Source organism: Pongo pygmaeus, chromosome 14 (assembly GCF_028885625.2).
Source record: "Pongo pygmaeus isolate AG05252 chromosome 14, NHGRI_mPonPyg2-v2.0_pri, whole genome shotgun sequence".
NCBI classification, from domain to species: domain Eukaryota; kingdom Metazoa; phylum Chordata; class Mammalia; order Primates; family Hominidae; genus Pongo; species Pongo pygmaeus.
Genome location: NC_072387.2, coordinates 52439098 through 52458895, shown reverse-complemented (window position 1 = coordinate 52458895; position 19798 = coordinate 52439098). Strand labels below are relative to the sequence as shown.

Genomic DNA, 19798 nt, shown 5'->3' with positions numbered 1-19798 from the left:
CATCTCCTCACCTCCCTTTTGTGTAAACAAATTTCCTTTCAGAAGATAAACACCTGAGAATCTGTTTCTGCCTCAGAAGCACACAGGTGGAAACAGCCCCTAAAGCTCTCTAAGGGTATTTGCCCACTTTAAATAAGGCAGTTATTCTCTGAGTATCTAGACCTAAAATTAGGAATGATGTATGTATTTTTCTTGTCATTATTTTCCTGATTCTGTAGAGGTCTATTGAAAGTATTTTCTAACACATTTAATATTGCAAGCTACCTGAAGAATGGGCCCAGTCCAGCCCAGTTCCAGTGCTCAGGCCTCAGGAAAGGGAAGCAAGGTATGAAGCTTTGACTGGGATTGTTTGAGAAAGAAACTCTCAATACTGAGACACACTTTCAATGCTGAGCGTCCATGGAAGCGATCCTTCAAGTACTGACAAGCTTGGGAGTTGTGAAAGAAGAGGGAGAACTCAAGTAACAAAACACTGTCATTTAGTATTACCCTAACCATCACTGGACCGTACTGGAATCAACCCCAAACAACCAACGTGAAACTCACTGCAAAAAATAAATGGAACATAAATATCCTTCAGTATAAAATGATGGCACAGAAATATTGTGATTCAACAAGCTTCTGAGCCCTTTCTAATATTCATAATTATTCTGGTTTCTTGCCCCAGCATTAAATGTGATGATTCAATCTTTTTCTGACAAGCCACACAAAATTAAGCCTTAGAGGTTGAGTTTATTTTTGTGCCCTTAATACTTCCCTAAAAGTTTTGTTTCAAGAACCAAAAATCTACTATCCAGGCTAGTAATAACTAGACTCCAGTCCTATCTTTGACTTTTCCAGTGACTTGGTACTTTACCCAAGTTAAGCGCATATTTTCTTTCTCTCTCCAGTTTCTCCTTCTTAACATGGAAACAATAATATGGTACCTATAATTTGCCTCAATAGGGTTATGGTGAATATTCTTCAAACTCATGAAAATTCTTCTGCACAAATATGAAGAGTCATTTTATATTGAAACTTTTACGATACACATTAAGAAAATATTAAAATAAAACATTACAGTAATAGCTTCACAGTGGCTAATAGAGCTGAAAGTCATAATTATACTTACACACTAGCCCTCAGGATACCTGATTACTGACCACAGACATTTTACTTCTCAGAAATGAAGGACACAATGGTCTGTTCAGTTTATACCTTTGTCATCAAAATTGTTTATATTAACAAAAGTTCTATCTGCTAAAGAGTTATTGCCTGTGACTCACATATTTTAAAAATATGCAGCCTGACTAAAGCATCCTCCAGCATCTAAGATCTCTCTTAGCTCAAAAGAGGTATGCAAATCTGACTTACTGCTTAATATTATTATCAAGATTAGTTTGATGGGCACTCTAAGTAAATCTAACCAGAGTAAGAAGAGTAGAATTATGGAGCAGGGGAAAGCATATGTAATTCATTCTAAATCTGTTATCCTGGGGTCAATTCACCAAGATGTTGGCATTATGTCACCTTACAGATACCAAGAGCCCAGTATCAAGTGAGGTATTAGACTGGATCACCTCTGTGCTCACTTTCAGGGGAAGGTTATGTGGAATGACAGGAAGAGTTTAAGGTTTTAGTTCCCACTCCCAAATTTAAACTGAAATTTGAATTTCAGTTTTATCTGTTAATAATGTTGGACAAATCATTTAATCTTTATGAGTATCAGTTTCTTCTGTGTAAAATGGCAACAACACCAACCTCAGAGAATTGTAAAGGCTTTTGTTGCATTCATCACATCAAATTTTGTTTACAGTTCCTTCTGTGAGATTCTTGAAGGCAGGGACTATGTCTTATCCATCCTTAAATTTTGGATGATTAACACAGTGCCCAACAAATAAAAAACATTCAGTGAATATTTGTGAAATTGTGTTGAATCAACTATTTGTACTAGTGCAGCCCTTTGACAACATACTGAATAATATTTTTGTAAAAACAAAAATTCCAGTTTTAAATTCAGGTAGTATGGTAGATTAGAATTGTTCTGAAAATATTCACCTTTGTCCCCCTCTTTGATGAGAAAAGTATATTCCCTAACCCCTGGAATTTAGTCTTGCCCGTATGCCTTGCTTTGGCTAATAGGATGCTAGTGACCATGACCTGAGCAGAGGCTTGAACTGAGCTTGCGTAACTGGGCTTGCTCTCTTGAACTGCTGCCTTTCACCACGAGAAGAGCATGTCTTGTGCAGCAAGTAGTCCAAGGAGGATGAGAGACATTTGGTGCCAAGCTCTCCCAAAGCCAGGCTGGGTCAGCCAAACCTCAGCTGACTTTTAGATGTGTCAGCCAGAAATACTTATTACTCTACACCACTGTTTTGGGTGGTTTGCTAGACAACATAATTGTGGCGTAGCTTATTAAAACAGATGGTGTTTGATTAAAGAATGTACACCATTTGCTATGCTATAAGTTCTCAGAGTGGACTATACTTTCAAGCTGGGTCAATTTTTCCATTGAACTCAGTAGATTACCTACTAATATAAATGTGTTATTATTTATGTCTTATGATTCCAATGGCATAATGGTTAAAATTGATAATCTGAGAGCAATTTCCTCAAGCAAAGTATTTTTTTCTAGGTGAAGTTCACCATGAGAAGTTCAAGTTCATTTGAAGTTTAATCTAGTGGGAAGATTTTCCTTCTCCACTGCCTCTCATGTCACCCATGAATGTCTGGTGCCATTTTGGGCAGAACCAAATTTTTTTCTCTGCAGGCAGTATGATATAGGGAACTCCCGCGGGGCCATGTGTGCAAACTGAGGGAGAAAAGGTAATGAGCAGTCTTCTACTCATAGGAGTGGAAACAAGTCCTATTAATGTCTTAACACTGCCTTCGGGTTTTGCTCAGGCCCGGTGTCATATACAGCACTTTTATTTGCTGATGGAGCATCTCTAGACACATTTAACTTTATGATCAGCTGGATCCAAACAATCAATTGATATTGGAAAGCTTAGGTCATTTGTAGACCTATGGTCAGGTATTCACTCCTATCAGGACCTGGCAGCAAGCCACAAACTGTTTTCAGAAGGAAAATAGTGACTTGATAAAGAGGTCATAGACTTGCTCCAAAATCCTACGGGCTCACACCGTGATTCTCTTAGTCGAACTTGGTGCAGGAGCAGGCTCCATTTAGATTCCTTATCTGCCACAGACACTTAAAGAACCTACGATCCAGCTGGGCGCGGTGGCTCACGCCTGTAATCCCAGCACTTTGGGAGGCCGAGGCAGGCGGATCATGAGGTCAGGAGATCGAGACCTTCCTGGCTAACACGGTGAAACCCCGTGTTAACAAAAAGCCGGACGTGGTGGTTACTCAGGAGGCTGAGGCAGGAGAATGGCGTGAACCCGGGAGGTGGAGCTTGCAGTGAGCCGAGATCGCCCCACTGCACTCCAGCCTGGGCGGCAGAGTCTGTCTCAAAAAAAAAAAAAAAAAAAAAAAAAAAGAACCTATGATCCACTGGTTTAGAAAAGCTGAAATTGCAGAGCCAGAGCCTCTTATAACTAAAGTCTGTCCAACCATGGATTTCTTTTTGCTCTGGACTCCATTCAAGGCTGGAAATATTTTTGGTCAGTGACTAAATGAGTCAGAGCAGAACAACCAAACGTAGTATATGTTGCCTCAAAAATCCAAAGACACCTACTAAACATTGTGCCTCTTTCTCAGTGGTAGGGGCACAAAGGCGCACAATGTTTGCCTCTGGACAGAATAATCCAATATGATGAAAACAACCTGACTCTAGAAACTTTGCTGAGATGGTAGGCACCTAAATGTTCATGGATTTTCTCCTCCAGCTACTGCCACACATGTGCCTTAAAGGTTTCTAGGGTATCTGTTACTCCCTGCTATGCAAATCTTAACAGTAAAATGTCACAGATGTAGTGTACTAATGTGATGCTCCATGAGGTGTTAGAACAGTTAAGGTCCTTGTGGGCCTAATTTTGGCACAGAGCCAAAGAGCTGACATAAGCCTTAGACAAGATTGTTCTTTGGAATACTGGGAAAATGGGCTAATTTAATGACTACATGTTAGATGCCAAGAGAGGTGTCAGTTTGTTTCAATAAAAAAGGCCACAGCTGAAACAGCAGCTTAACTGAAATAACCATTGGTTGAGTTTTAATAATCCATTGCCATTCACGAAAATCCAGTCAAATTTGTATGTTAAATCTGAATATGAAGGGAATCACTTCTCCAAACAAACATAGCTTCTAGTACATAGCTTCTAAGTTTTCAGTGGTGGCAATGATCTCTATGGTGCTTCAAGGATGCAGTATTGCTTTTGGTTTACTCTTTTGGTAGCACGAGGAAGGAGCTCCAGGAGCTTCTGCTTGGCCCCTGTATTAGCCTTTAAAGTAGTGTTCTATTTTGGCATGTATCAGAATCGCTTGAATGGAGAACATAAATTGTTAAACCCCACCCCCAGTTTTTGATCCAGTAAGTCTGGTTGGGGTTTGAGAATCTGCATTTTTAACAAGTACCCAGGTGATACTGATGCCAACGTAGATTATGACTACAGACTGCAGATTGGATAGGTGAAAAGAAATTTTCAAATAAATTTACCAGCCTCAAGCATTTAACATAGTACCAGCATCAGTCAATGTGTTTAACGAAGAAGAAAGTGGAGACAAGTGGTGAAGTTAGTAAGTCAATTCAGTGGCAGCTGGTGAAGAGATCTCCTATTATCCACCTCATATAGTTGCTATAAATTTTAAATGAGGGTATGACTGTAATGTGATCAGCACAGTGCCTGGTATATGGAAACACTCAATAAATATTCTTATTTCAATTTTTTAAAATTAATTTTAAAATCCACCCAATATAGCCACTAATCACCTAAGCATCTTTGTATTAGTTATTTAACCATTTGGGCACTGAGTTTATTCATCTATAAAATAAAGTGGTTGAAATAGGTGATCTTTAATGTCTTTAAAAATCACTGGTTTCACATTAAAAGGAATCTATCATAGCTGTCTTAATTAAGGTTTTATACTCACTGAGGGTGGTCTTTCTTTATAGCTCTGATGTTCTGAAAATCTTGTTTCTTATTTATCTTACCTAAATTTTGCATCCTGTGGAATACATATTTTTCTAAAAAGTAGATTGGACTTTAGGTCAGTTTCTACCTATATTTATGCCTGGGAACTCAGAATTGAGGTACTATAAAGAGAAAAACCCAAATAGTAAAGGCTGTCTTTTCTGTTTATAGGGTCATACTTTTCCCATTTGGGTTTCTCTGAGGCTTTACTGGAGAGAACTAAAGCCCTGTTAGCAGAAGTGCCACAGAGACATAAAAGAAGCTGCTATTGTTTTAATTATATGGGTCTAATTACGGTAATGTGATAGATAATTTACCATACACTGAGGGCTGGAAATTTCAAGTTGTTTTGGGATTAGAACCTGCAAATCATTTTGATTAAAATACCAATGACTTCACTGAAGAGCCACTGTCTAAAATTCTGCACAATCATATTCTTCTTATTATAAAAATTTCATATATGTCATTAACCACAACTTGATGAGAAAGCAAAATAGACCAAAATGAAATGTATGCTTGCCAAAATGGTTAATTTACCATTGACTGTTAGTTTGCCTTCTTTTGAAATGTCCTATCTTTGAATCTCACTGCCTCTTGCCTGTACACTTACCCCTCTCTGTTTTGTATCACCAGTTTTCCCTATTTCCTGCATCTTTGTTTTTGCACATAAAAATACTGTGATTTCTCCCATCTTAAAAAAGAACAACAACAATAACAACGAAAGCCTCTTTTGGTCTCACAGCTCTTTGTAGATACTGCCTCTTTTCTTCTCCCTTTTGTAGCAGTGTACCTCAAAGGCACAGTGCACATTCATCTCTCCATTTCTTCGTCTCCTGTTCTGTCTTGAAGATTCCTATCAGAGTCCCCTCCATTTCAGTGAAGCTACTATTGCCTTTACCTCCATTAACTTCCACATTGCCAATCCAAATGTCAATCTTGGTTGCAGCCAATTGTCCTCCTTTTTGAAATACTTTCTCAATTCAGCTTCCAAAGCACTACTCTATCCTGCTTGCCCTTCTCCCTCTCTGGCTGTTCCTCCTCAACCTTCCTTCCTTCCTGAACCCTCCCTATCTTCCCTACCTCTAACTGTTGGAGTGCCCCAGGCTGAGTCCTCACGCATCTCTTCACTAAGCATGTTATTCTTCAGATGATCTCACTTACTCTATGGCTTTAAATACCATCTATGTGCAGATGATTCCAACATGTCTCTATGTCCAGGCCTTTCCTGATTATCCTATCTAAAATAGCACTCCCTCCTGTCATTTTCTATTCCCTTTCCTTACTTTACATTTTGTGACAGCACTTACTTTTTAGCAGTGACTTTATATTATATGTCTATTTGTTTATTTGCTTATTGTGTACCTCCCTGACTAGAATGTAATCCCATGAGGGCGGGGACTTGGTTTTATTCCCTGCTATATCCCAGCACAGAGAATAAGGTGATGGTGGTATGGCATATACTAGGTACTCAATAAGTCTTTGTTGAGTGAATCATTAATGTCCAAATTTATTCTTTCAAATCATTGAGCACTCATTTATGTTATGTAACAGTGCAAGGCAAGCAATAGCTTTAGCTCTAAGAGTGGGATCACTGCAGGCTGCCTGGGTTATTTACCACACAGCATGCGGAGGTGAAGGGCACAATGGTGAGAGGGTGGAGAAGTGGTAGCAATTCTAATTTGTGTCCAAATAAGGGAATGGCAAATCCAGTCTAGTTTAAGACAGTTGAGGTTGGGATGGGGAAAACAATGGGATGGGTGGGCCTCAGCATAGGGGCACAGCTTCATAACTATCAGGTGAAGAATAGAGACAACAGGACTCCAAATATACACAAGGCAATCCAGAGAAACTATCAGATGTTCTGAAGCAGAGGAAAATTTGCCTAGTCCACAGGCGACCCACAGGAACCCAGAGCCTGGTTCCTTGATTTCAGCATAGGCTCATGGCCGCCTGCAGATGCTGGATGCGCAATCCAGAATCAGCTGTGGGGATAGGGCTGGGGCAGGTTCTCTGGGAAATGCAAAAATAAATATAATCTCTACCTTCAAAGAGGCTGCAGATTTATAGGAGATGCTAAGACACAGCTAATAGAAGTAAAAGCATTACATAACATGTAATGTGCTCAGCAGAGCTGTGAAATCACAGCAAATTATATCTGTAAAGGAATCTATTTATGGATTGTGTTTAAATATAGAACTAGTCTCTTGGGTGCAAGGAAAAGAACAATTTACTAGTTACATATCTCTTCATTTGCAAAATGTAGGGTCTAGAAAGAATTCTTTTTTATGTTTCCTTCCAGTGCTAAATTGCTATGATTCTTAATTCACATACATGTAAGCCTATATAGCTAAACTTACATACATAGACAATAAAATCTCATTAATTTGGACTTTGCTTATTTTGAACTTATAACCAACCATCAAAGTAAGGCTAGTTGAATTTTCATTTTATTTTATCAGTAATATTAGTAGCTTGTTCAAAAAGAGTGAAGACAAATTATAAAAGGAATGCTTACCAACTTTAAAGAACAAACTGTTTTCAAAGCATTTAGAAGTCCTATTTGCAAACAAATAGCTGAAGTGGATGTCAGCCACTTGGACTGATGTTTTGATGCGTTTCATACAGATCCCTGAGCTAGGGCCGCTTGGAGAGAAGGGAGTTGACACACCAGGTCCCTGACCTTCATCTCACCTCAGAGCACCACGAAGCCAGAGCTTGCCTTGACTGAGGACAAAACCAGAGGAAATCATTTGCAGAAGCACCGGGCCTGGCAGATTATGCCCTGAGCCTCCTGCTGTGTTTCTTGCTCTGGCAGAACAAACTTTTTTAACAAAGAAGATGCAGTCTTCTTTAGGTTATTGTGTAAAATTCATCCATTCAATGTTTCTTGAATGCCAACTACATTTATCGAATGTGCAGGAGGCACTATTATATATCCTTATTACATTATAGATTTTCAATACCAAGTGTTTATTTCATTTACAGCTCTTGAGGATATATTTTAAGATATCTTATTATTCACAGTTAATTTTAATAAAAGTTTCAATTGTACTACCTCAAAAGGCTACATGTGGACCTCACAGGCAAATGGGGATGTTACTAAAAGGAGAAACAAGGGTGATTATGGAATACTAAAATTTATCAAAAGCTTTTATGACTAAGGTCAGAAAAGCTGAAAATCAGAATGAGATGCAAATTGAAAAATGCCAGGAAGGGAATGAAAAAACAGAATCTGGAAACCACACAAGTAAAAATTTTCATTATACCTTAGACAAATCATCACAAAGTTGATCCCAAATTGAAGATAGATATAAGAAAGTAGTAATAGGAATTATACAACCCCTCAGATGAATTTAGTCACCCTCTGTGACTGAGCCAAAAGGCTAATCAAGAGAGGCCAAGGTCTTCAATCTCCCCTGAACACACCAAAGTCATTCCAACCAGATGTTTTTCCCGATGCTGCTTTCTTCACCCACTGTCTAACTTTGCAGCTGTTGTTCTATCTTCAGATCCTTGCTGCAGTTCTAGCTTCTTGGTGCAGCCCTTCCTAATTCCTCCTACCCAAAATGAGAGCCACTTTCTGGATGCCCCGGAAACCTTACAACATTGCAGTTTACCACTAAATGGTTCTCTAATGAGTATGGAGTTCTTCTGGATTAGGCTACAAATACCTTACTTGCAGGATTCATACTTTAAACCTTTTAGTGATTTATTAACTTATAAGAAAAGTCTTACAAGATATAAAAATTTAGTCATATTAAGTAAATATTGAATGAATTGCATTTGTCAAAAATAAAAAACTGTAGAAAATTAAAACTACTTTGGAAAATTTGGGATGTAGGGTTCATAATACCTATTGCACCTAACTCCTTATAAGACATGAAGGAGGCACTTTTGGCTGACAAATCGATTGATGAATGAATGGTAGTAAGAAAGTTTTCTTTACTGAGACCTTTCATTCTAACCTACATATTAATGTATGAAGTTGATTAGTGCAAATAATCATACAGTCATCTCAAAGTAAACTCAAAACATTCACCACCACCACCACTACCACCACCACCCCCTAAAAGTTGCTCAGCCTCCTGTATCCTTTTATGCCTAATTAAAGGCATCACTCCTCACTCAGTGACCTAAGCCAGGAACCTGGCAGTCACAAAGTACTTTCTCCTTATTCCCATATTTGATTCCTCACCAAATTCTGTTGACTGTCTCAGATCCATCCCTGCCTCTCCTTCAGCATGGATTTTACTTGGTTCAGGCCTTAACATCCCCACCCACCCAGACTCTAGGGTTATTTCCCAACTGCTTGCACATATCTGGTCTCACCTCTCTCCAAGCCATGCCACATCCAGCCAGAGAGGATATAAAATGCAAATCTGTTCACGTCATCCCCTTTCTAAATCTTGTAATGGTTTCTAATACCTAAAAGATAAAGTCCTAACTTCTTTGCATGTCCTTCAAGGGCCCTTTTAATCTGGTTTCAGCCTTTCTTTTTAAAATCAACTTTGGCCACCTGCCTATATGCATCAAACCTTCTTCCCATCTAAAATTTCAAAGTCTAGAATTGTCAGACTTGAAGTGCCAAGGCATTTTATCTCACTGTGTAGGACAATATTTGACCCTGTATCCATTTAAACTAGTTGACTTACCTTTATACCTAAACCAAGGACCAATTTATTTCTTGATCACCTCTGCAAAGCTGATACTTTGGTCACCACGATGGCTGGTAAATGCCCCTAATATAGCAATTATTTGATCATATACCCATTTAACCTACTAGAACTTCTCTACTGTCAGAAGGGCAGGGAGGGACATAGCAGATCCTGGCATGGGAGGGGAGTATATAGTTTGGCATTTCATATATCAGCATCACCATAACAACCACTCAAATATTTGTTGAACATTGGTGAGTCAATGATGAAAGAGTTTAGAAGAAGGAATTTCAGGGAAATGGAACAGCAGGAGCAAAGGCTCAGAGGCAGCAGTGAACTTGCAGTAGGCTAAGACTAACCCAAGGTAGTTTTTTTCCCCTGATACTGCTAAATTGAAGGTTTTTATAAAGTAGCTAAAGATGAGGAAAGCAGCCAGTCTGAATAAGCTGTGACTCAATAAGTAGAAGATGAAACCAAAACATACCTCAAAGACTTCTGCCTGGGAGACTGGAAGATTGGTGACACCTTGATGGAAAACGGTAAGACTGAATTGTACATTCAGACCAGTTCTCACCATCTGAATTTGAAAAAATAAAACATAAAAAAGTCTAAGAGGAAAAACTGAATAGTTACTACAAATTACCTACAAACGTCCTTGCCAGTATGAAGATTTATGCCACCTGGTGGCAGTTTATCTAATTTTGTTATTCAATTCTTTACAGTAGTGCAAACTCTCAAAATTTGTACTTACAAACTTGAGCACAGTGTCAGGCATGAAGGAGCTATTAAATTTTTTTTTTGTAGAATAAATGGATGAGTGGAATGTGTAAATAAGTTATTCAATGAAGCAAAGCTCTGTGGTGAAAAATGCTCTGATCCAAAGTTCAAGACAGTTGGCATCTAGTTTCACACTAACTGTGGAGTGATTCCCAGGAGGTCACAGACCTCTCTCAGGTCATGTCCAGCTCTAACATTCTTGACTTTGTATTGGGGTTTCAGTTTATTTATCTAAAAAAAAAAAAGATATGTAAAAATTTCTTACAGTTATTTGAGTTTTTGTTGAATTTGTTCTATATATAACATATTGTTATATATATATAAAAACTCAAATAATATAACTGTAAGAAATTTTTACGTATCTTTTTTGTTATATATGTATATTGGGATTTTTATTTGAAAAATTATTAGCTGAGCTCAAAAGTCCTTGAAGAGTCACAACATCAGAGGGGCTGTCAGGAGTGATATGTACACTTCTGGCAGTTGAATTTGAACTCACAGCTGGAGGAAACTTGCTGGTTCTAAGTTCTCTTCTGATTATGTTATCATTGTTTCTCCTTAGCCAGATGTTTCTAGTGATAGCTTTCTAGATGACATTCCTCCTATTTTGTCCAGCCTCAGAATCCCCTCCTACACAGCACATTTGACCCCTTCTTATGAGTATCCAGGCCATACTCACAGGTGGGGATTGAAGGGTGAGTACACACTACTATGTGGATTTTTTTCTTTTTAGGCTAATATTATGTTTAATAAATGGGATTATGCTATTATATGTATTTGTCTAATTTTCTCAGGTAAAGCAAAAGATCTATCCAAAAAGAGGCTTTTTAAAAAGTCGTATTCCTAACACAAGGTCTTTATGCAATGGACACTCAGTGTGTCCTTCTCAATATTGATCTTTATGATGAGAGTTAAAAAGCATTATCCAATTTAGGGACCAGGGAGGGACTACATAAGATGATTCGGAAGTACTAGTAGTGCCAGAAAGTAACAGCGTGCTAAAATCACACCCCACAATAGTGGGAGTATGTCAAAGGGACACAGGAACTCAACTGAAAAAGCACCAATGGCCAATTTAAGAAAAACAAATAAAATAATATTAGATTATAATCTAAAGTATATAATAAATATCCATGAGTTCATACTGACTTAAATAAATGATTGAATAATGGGAGAGAGTAGACAAATCTCAGGTATAGAAGAATTTGTAATAATTGATGTAGATACTCCACTGTCACAGTGTGAAACATAACCCTCCACTCTTTAAGTGTGGGCTATGCACACACTGCTATAGAGTGTAGTATGGGAAGGCCAATGAAAGAGTAACCTTGTGATAGAAAAACCTGGCAAACACTGCCTCAGTCAGACTATCAACAAATGCTAAGTCAGGTTGGTAGCACATACCCTCCATGTGAGGTAATGAGAATAGCACGTTACCTCTGTTGTCTTCCTCCCCCAAATCCATATCCTCACCCTAATCATGAGAGAAACATCAGACAAATCCCAATTGAGGGACATTCTGTTAATACAAAATACTTGGCCAGTGCTCCTCAAAGCTGCCAAGGTCATGAAAAATAAAGTCTGAGAAACTGTGATAGCCAAGAAGAATCTAAGGAGATACGACAAATAAATTGTAATAAGTTATCCTGGATGGGATCCCAGAACAGAAAAAGAACATTAGGTGAAAACAAAGGAAATCTGAATAAAGTATGGAATTTAGTTAATAATAATATATGAATATTGGGTCATTAATCGCAACAAATATACCAAACTAATGTTAAGATGTTTCTAATAAATGAAACTGAGTGTTGGGTGTATGGGAGCTTTGCACTATCTGTGCAACTCTCTGTAAAAAGTTTATTTTTAAAAATGGGTCAAATCTCCCATCACACTCATCAGAAACCAGTGCCATGTTCGGAGATGCAAGGAAATGTCAAACTGTTACTAAATATCTTTTGGAAAATTAGATAGCAGAAAACTAAATAGGATATTTTAAAAACAAGAATGTTTCCTTTGAGGCAGGCGAAAGATAAAAGATGGCTTAAGAGCAGTTATATATTTTTTATTTGAAAAAAGTATAGTTCATTAAAGAAAATATAGGAAAAACTACACAAATGCAGAAAAAGGAAACAAAAGCTTTCATAATTCCACCATCTAACACAACTAAGTTAGTATTTTATTTTCAATTTTTTAAAATATGTTTATTTTTGTGAGTTCTTCTCATAGTTGTAGTCCTACCTGATTACACAATTTAATTTCTTGGAAGGTGTTCCCTCTCTTCATTGAAGACAAATCTTACGTAGAGCAAGTTAATTGGTGTCATTCTGCATTTCAGACAGAATTAATTTAAGTGAAAGAGAACCATATGACTTCGCAAGACTATGTGAATATCAAGAATCTGCTCTATGTCTAGGAGGTAGTGCAGAACTAAAGGGGTACATATGGTACTATACAGAAGCTTAAAGTTCTATCTCTTAATCTCACTGTGGAGAGGGTATGATATTTAAGAAACAAAATGGAGAAAGGGAAAAGTCTATTGCCAGGCAAGTTCCTCAGAACTAAGAGATAGGTTACAGAAATAAGGTAATATAATAGGTATTTACCAGTTCTCATACTAAGGGTATTGTTGGCAGAAGAAAGAATATGATTGAGAGTAAATGGTAGGAAGTATATAATAACATTATTATAATCTCCATAATCATCTCTAGGGAGGAGCTTGCATTCAGACAATACTGTTTCTTAAGATTCACTACAATGGCTATTTTCCAGATAAAAAAAGTTTGACATCTTTAAATTCCGTTAGATTGAGGCAACTAGAAACAGTAAATATTCTTGAGTACATACTGCCACCAAGTGGATATATCTGTGTGATGCACAAAGCATTTGCTAACGAAGAGGACAAAGAGGTTTTGACCATGATGCTAGTGTTAAAGCTTTGCTTGCATTCAGTGAAGGCCATAGATCGTATGTAATCCCAAACTGAATTACACCACTCATTCGAAATTCTAGACTAGACTTTAATACACATTTTCAAAGTATTCTGATAAATATTACCAGAGGCTTTTGGCAATGGGAGAAAAATATTATGTGTGCTTACCAACACTATAGATACTAACTTCTTATTAATATTAATGAAACTAATGTCGGTGAATTTCCAATAAGATGAGTCAGAGATACTCAACTTCTAGTAAGGAAGGAAGAGGGATGTCATGGCAGAGACTAGACAGTGGAAAAATTTGGCAATCACTACCTCAGTCATATGATCAACAATACTAAATCATATTGGTAGTATATACCTTGGATATGGTAATCTTGACTGCCTTGGATGCTAAGAACTCTGGCATGAAGTCTAAGAGAATTACATTTTTGGCATAATAATCTTGGATTTCCCTTTATCTGAAAGCTACTAAAGGTTTACTAGAGTGGAAATACATAGAGACAATGGATGGAATTTGGGTCATTTAAATGAATATTGAGACCATATTTATGTAGAGACTTCCTAGGGAGTCCTGGTATTCTGTAGATAAGTCCAGTTATATTTGTGTTTCCTAAAAAGGAATAATACAATTTATGGAATTGAAATGACATTGAAAGTCTAAGAAAAACTACTTGTCTGAAACTTTATTTTTTGCTGCGTTTATACATCATCTTCTCCAAGAAGTTTACACATCCACATGTGAACACTTCTGGATAGGAAATCTACTAACTAATGTGTTCTCCATTGTTGGGTATGAGATTTCTTGATCTCACCATACTTACAAGTTAATAAATTAGCCTATCACTGTTTCTTAAATGTTGGCAGAAGACATGAGATAAAAGACTTCATTATTCATGCTTAGCAAGCAGCATGAACATCATATTTGAGTAAGTTCTCCTTGCCCCCTAAGTCCCATGGAGGCACCATAGAGGGGTCCAGGTATATCTCGTGCATATAGTGGATTTGTGTCTTAGGAATACTGAGCTTGGGGAATCCACTGCTTTTATAATAAGCAGAAAGTAAGGTGGCTCTTTTTCCCAAAGTGGGACCTAAACTTATCCCTTAAGGTTGCTTTCTGCAAACACAATCTTGAAAAATGGTGGCATTAAGAAAAGGTCAAAGCTTTGCATTCTTGGTATGCCCAGGAAAAAATGCTCTGGGAGGTTTAAGGCCTATTGGCAATTGTCTTTCCTAACATTCAAACAAAGCCAAAATCAGCCTTCCTATAATTTCCACTAATTGGTTCTGTGTTTTCCAATCTCTTTGGTATTTTGTATGTCAAACACCTGCAGTGTGCTATCTTATGCCACTGAGATTTATTTTCTCCACGCTAATCATTTCTAATCCCTTTGAGACCATTCCTCCATGATCATATATGGCTTTGGGCTCCCTCACTATTAGTATTGCTTTCCTCTGAACTTGTTTAATGAAATGGACTATGATATTCCAAGTATGGACCATAAACTGTTATTTAGCTATACATTTCTACTCCATTCTTATGCCAGTGGATGGAAACTATGTAGTTTTTCATTAAAGGAATCATCATGCCAACCAGATTCCATTTAATATAACAGAAAGTCTAAGAGTAAACTCCTTCTTTTAAATAGTTGCTGTTTAGCAGTTCTAGTAGAAACGTGTTAAGTCATTACTGTCCGTTTTTTGCAAATTATGGACCTCCTGTATATGAACTGTTTGTTTTCCATGTTAATATATATGGCATATGACCCCCATACTCCTTTTTGGGGGGCAGGGGAGGGGTGCAGCATCTCACTCTGTTGCCCAGGCTGGTGTGCAGTGGTGCAATCATGGCTCACTACAGCCTCGACCTCCTGAACTGAAGCAATCCTCCCAGCTCAACCTCTCAAGTAGCTGGGACTACAGGCATGTGCCACCATGCCAGGCTTTTTTTTTGTGGTAGAGATGGGGTCTCGCTATATTGCCTAGGCTTCATATTCTTTGCTCAAATAAGAATCCAACAGTCACAGGCTTTTGTTTTCTCCTCCAACTCATGCATATAGAAGAGTAGGGGATTGACAATGTTTGTCTTCTGCTTTAACAAAGAAAACTGACATGTATATTTACTTTTTCAAAAACAGAGATATCACTTTAGATATTATTGTTTAATTTTTTAAAAAATTATGACTAAGTTACAAACATGCAGAAGGAAAACAGTATAATGAAGCTCCAGATGCTCATCACTCAGATTCAACAATTAAAGACTTTCGCCACATTTGTGTCATCCATGCCTTTTTTCTTTATTATTATTAAAGCCTGTAGTGGCCTCTCTCAGATAACACATTAGTTTATCCCTACATAGTTCAATATGTATTGACATGGATATTTCTAACATAACTTCAATGTCATTAACATCTAACAAGATTAACAATAATTCTTTAGTAACATTTAATACCTATCCTGCATTTAAATTTCCACAATTATCTAAAACACCTGTCTTTAGAGTTGGCTTATTCTAATGAAACTCCAAACTAGGTCCACTCATTGCTTGTGATTGCCATGTCTCAGGAATCTCTTTTAATCTAATAGTCCCCCTCTCATTCTTTCTTTCAATTCTTACCATTGACCATTTGCAAAAATTAGATCAATTGTCCCACACTTTGAATTGTGGTATCCTTTAACTTACTCCTTCCTTCTCCAAATTTTTTATAAACTTGTGGTTAGCTCTAGAGCTTGATTAGATTCAGACTCAACATTTGTGGAAGGAATATTTCAAGGTGTTTCTGTGTACTTCCTATTCCAGCAGATTGAGAAGCAACAATGGTTGCTACACTGATGAAATCATGTCAAGGAATGATTTATTGACTCTCATTTTATTGAGTTTTCCTTCCTTCCTAGAAATGTGATTTCCCATAAAACTGTAACAAAATGTAACATGAGATTTTTCCTGTTGTGCAGTCTTTGTTAAGAGGCCAAAGCTGGCCGGGCGCGGCGGCTCACGCCTGTAATCCCAGCACTTTGATAGGCCGAGGTGGGCGGATCACGAGGTCAGGAGATCGAGAACATCCTGGCTAACACGGTGAAACTCCGTCTCTACTAAAAATACAAAAAATTAGCCGGGCGTGGTGGCGGGTGCCTGTGGTCCCAGCTACTCGGGAGGCTGAGGCAGGAGAATGGCGCGAACCCGGGAGGCGGAGCTTGCAGTGTGTGGAGATCGCGCCACTGCACTCCAGCCTGGGTGACAGAGAGAGACTCCGTCACAAATAAATAAGTAAATAATAAAAAATAAAAATAAAGTTAAATTAAAAAGAGGCCAAAGCTAAGAGCGGTAGCCCCATATTCTTGCAGAGACTAAAGCTTCAGAAGGGAAATTGATCAAACTTTTTTTTTTTTTTGAGACAAGTCTCGCTCTGTCGCTCAGGCTGGAGTGCAGTGGCGTGATCTCGGCTCACTGCAACCTCTGCCTCCCAGGTTCAAGTGATTCTCCTGCCCCAGCATCCAGAGTAGCTGGCACTACAGGTGCCTGTCACCACGCCCGGCTAGTTTGTATTTCAGTAGAGACAGGGTTTCACCATGTTGCTCAGGCTGGTCTCGAACTCCTGAGCTCAGGCAATCCACCTGCCTCGGCCTCCCAAAGTGCTGGGATTACAGGTGTGAGCCACCGTGCCCAGCCTCAGGTAGTTCTTTATTGCAGTGTGAGAAAGGAATAATACACTTCCCTCTTTCCCTTTTTTCTCCTATAGATATTAGATTATTATAATGTGATAATATCTTTGCTAGATACTAAAAATATGAAGATAAGTAAGATATGCTCCTTACTCTGATGGAGCCTATATTTAATAGTAGACAATTAAACAGACCAACATTTAAAAATCAGTTCACTGAGGACCATAAAAAATGATGCTCAGGATGGTTGCTAATGAGGCAAACAACGAAGAAAATATTCTGGAAGAGAAGACCCCAGATCTGAGTCTTAAAGGATAGTTAAGAGTTATTCAAGAGAGGCGACATTGACAAATGCTGTGTGTATGCAATGTGTACAAAGAGCCAGCAATGTGTACAAAGCCAAGAAGCAAGAGAAAACATAGCTGTGGAAGATGATGGTGATCATGGTGAGAACTGCTGTTGACCCAATAACACAGAAAAAAATATTGTGCATGCTTTTCAATATAGTAAAACTTTCTTTATACAGTAGAAGGTAGACCTTCGAGCATTAGTATGACCCCTCACACTGCCCATGGAACAAAAGCTACTGAGCTTTCATGTACAATCTGGCATGGTACTCGCTATATATATATATATATATGACATTGACAACTGAATTTTGGCCATATCTCCATGAGAAACTAGGGAGACAGTAGAGTGTTGTACTCATTTATGTAAATGTTTATATTGTAGATGTCCTTGGTACTTCCTATTTGCTAATTTAGTAGAAAGCCTAAGTGAAAATAATCCTAAACAAAAATCTGAGTTCTAGTCAGTCTTTGAATGCCAACCAACCTCTTTGGTCTGGCCTAGCTTAATGGCATACTCTAGGAAATGAAAAAAGTACAGAATGGCTAGAGCATGGGGAGTGGTAGAAATTAAAGAAGTATGCAGGGGTGAGAGGATGACAGCACTTATACATTTTAGTGAGTAGGTCTTCATCTTGGAGGCAGTGGGAAAGCCATAAAAATTTTTTGAGAGATGTAATATGACAAGATTTGCATTTTAAAACAATCAATAATGAATCTGTAAGAAGGGATTCAATAAGGAAAGACTAGTCAGAAGGCTGCTCTAATGATACAGATGATAGATGATGACCTGAATGTCTGTGAAAAGTGAGAAAGAGACATGGGAACAGATGGTAGATATACAGTCAGTAGTGTGGGAAGGGAAGGGGATAAGGAAAGGGAGGCATTCAGAAACACTCCAGGGTTTCTGGCTGGGCAACTGCATGAATAATGATTTCATTCTCTGAGATAGAAGACAGGATGGGAGCAGGTTTTGGAGAGAAGATGATGAGTTAAGTTTGGAGGATGTATTTGAGGGGACACAGGATATGTCAAACAGATAACTCTATAGCCAAATCTGGATATGTATTGAAAAGTAGAAAACCAAAGGAATGAAGGTACCTTGTAAATATGAAATATCAAGTATGAAAACAAGGCTGATGGGAGGGATAAGAAAATACAACCTTGGCTGGGCGCGGTGACTCACGCCAGTAATCCCAGCACTTTGGGAGGCTGAGGGGGGTGGATCATGAGGTCAGGAGATTGAGACCATCCTGGCTTACACGTGAAACCCCGTCTCCACTAAAAATACAAAAAATTAGCTGGGCGTGGTAGCGGGCGCCTGTAGTCCCAGCTACTCGGGAGGCTGAGGCAGGAGAATGGCGTGAACCCCAGGAGGCAGAGCTTGCAGTGAGCCGAGAGCCCGCGCCACTGCACTCCAGCCTGGGCAACAGAGCGAGACTCCATCTCAAAAACAAAACAAAACAAAAAACAAAAAAAAAAAAAAGAAAGAAAATACAACCTTAAAACATGAGCTTTAAGAATGTAAGGAACAGGAAAGCATGGTGAGATGTACACTGAAGCAGTGTGTGATGCAGAATTCAGAAAATGAAGGATATTAAAAACCCAATTGTTACCATGAACAAATCTCTTTTCTACAAATGTTTCTCATGAAATGAGAGTACTCCCTTTACTCCCCTTTTTTGTCTTTTGTTTTGTTTTTGGTTAGAAAGGAATGTGGTATTTTGAGCTATAGTGTCTGCTGGAAATTTTGTTTAACAAAATGTAGTAACTGCACACCTCAACCTTCTGAGAATTAAATAAAACAAAAAGTCTACTCCAAATACAGCAGAGACATAGCTCACCTCAGGCACTTGGCAAAAGGACATGGGGAATGTGATGTAAGCATTTCTTTCTCTACAAAAATGCATCTAAGGAGAGTACGAAAAGTTTGTCTCAACACAGTTGACATGTAATCACTGTGACTTCAAACCAAACGTGTTAATCTGGAAAAAGCAGTACTGGCAGATTTCTTTTTTCTTCATTAAGCAATGACCTAGCACAGAACAATGCATTGCTTATGGCAATCTTTGAAATCACAAGTAAACTTTAAAAACACTGCCTACAATGGAAATGCACGTGCCCTAGATCAGGGTTCACACAAACACATCCAGTAAGCATATGGACCATGCTTTCCATTCTTTACTGCATAATTTATTAAAAAATCTATAGAGAGAAATCTATTATTCTACTGCATCCAATGTGTTATGTGTGTGTTAATTTATATTAGCTAGGGCAAAGAGGCTATGTGTCATATTTAACACACACATATTTCTTGTTTGCCATTTAGCACATACACAAAGACTCATGCA

At 38.2% G+C, this 19798-nt stretch overlaps 1 protein-coding gene across 14 annotated transcripts in view; it reads right to left on the bottom strand.

Annotated features, from left to right (window-relative positions):
- Positions 1-19798, bottom strand: part of LACC1 (laccase domain containing 1) — a 94900-nt gene that overhangs the window by 58471 nt on the left and 16631 nt on the right. For 10 of the 14 annotated variants that reach the window (XR_010123562.1, XR_008493443.2, XR_010123563.1 and 7 more), the window contains one exon: positions 10210-10302. The gene's annotated coding sequence lies outside the window, so the exon portion shown is untranslated. Of the gene's footprint in view, positions 1-7503; positions 7795-10209; positions 10303-12740; positions 12827-19798 lie in introns of those variants that run through there. The other 4 variants (XR_010123565.1, XR_008493446.2, XR_008493447.2 and 1 more) reach the window with 4 other exon arrangements.